The sequence below is a fragment of the Eimeria mitis genome, genomic scaffold (assembly GCF_000499745.2).
Source record: "Eimeria mitis Houghton genomic scaffold, Emh_scaff2412, whole genome shotgun sequence".
In the NCBI taxonomy this organism is placed as follows: Eukaryota; Apicomplexa; class Conoidasida; order Eucoccidiorida; family Eimeriidae; genus Eimeria; species Eimeria mitis.
The window spans coordinates 1-561 of NW_013570751.1; positions in this window are offsets into that span (position 1 = coordinate 1).

Here is a 561-nt window from a genome sequence, read left to right on the forward strand (position 1 = left end):
TATATATATATATATATATATATGTACAGCTCAGCATCGTTTTGCCATTGACACCAAAGACAACCACGCGGCGCAACCCAGCCCTATCCCGTACAAACGCATAAATATATTTTAATATATTTTTTTAATACAATAAAATAATTTATAAATATATATAATATATATATAATATATATTATATATATATTATGTATAAGTTGTTCCCTAGCAGCAGCAGCAGCAGCAGCAGCAGCAGCAAACGCAGGGGGGCCCCTCAGCAGACACCGCAGCGTCGGGGTTGGGGGCCCCCAGCTGCATAAATTATTTTTATTGTTTAATAAATAAAAAATAAATAAATTTTTATTTATTCTGCTGCAGGGTACTGCTGCAGCAGCGCTACACACCACATACACCTCGGGCAGGGGGGCCCCAGGGGGCCCCTAGCTGTGCAAGACATCATATAAACCGCAGCAGCAGCAGCAGCAGCAGCTACTGCTGCTGCCGCAGCTCTTGCTGCAGCAGGGGAGCAATCCACCTTGAGTACTGCGCAACCCGCTGTGACTTTTGAGACATCATTAGCAA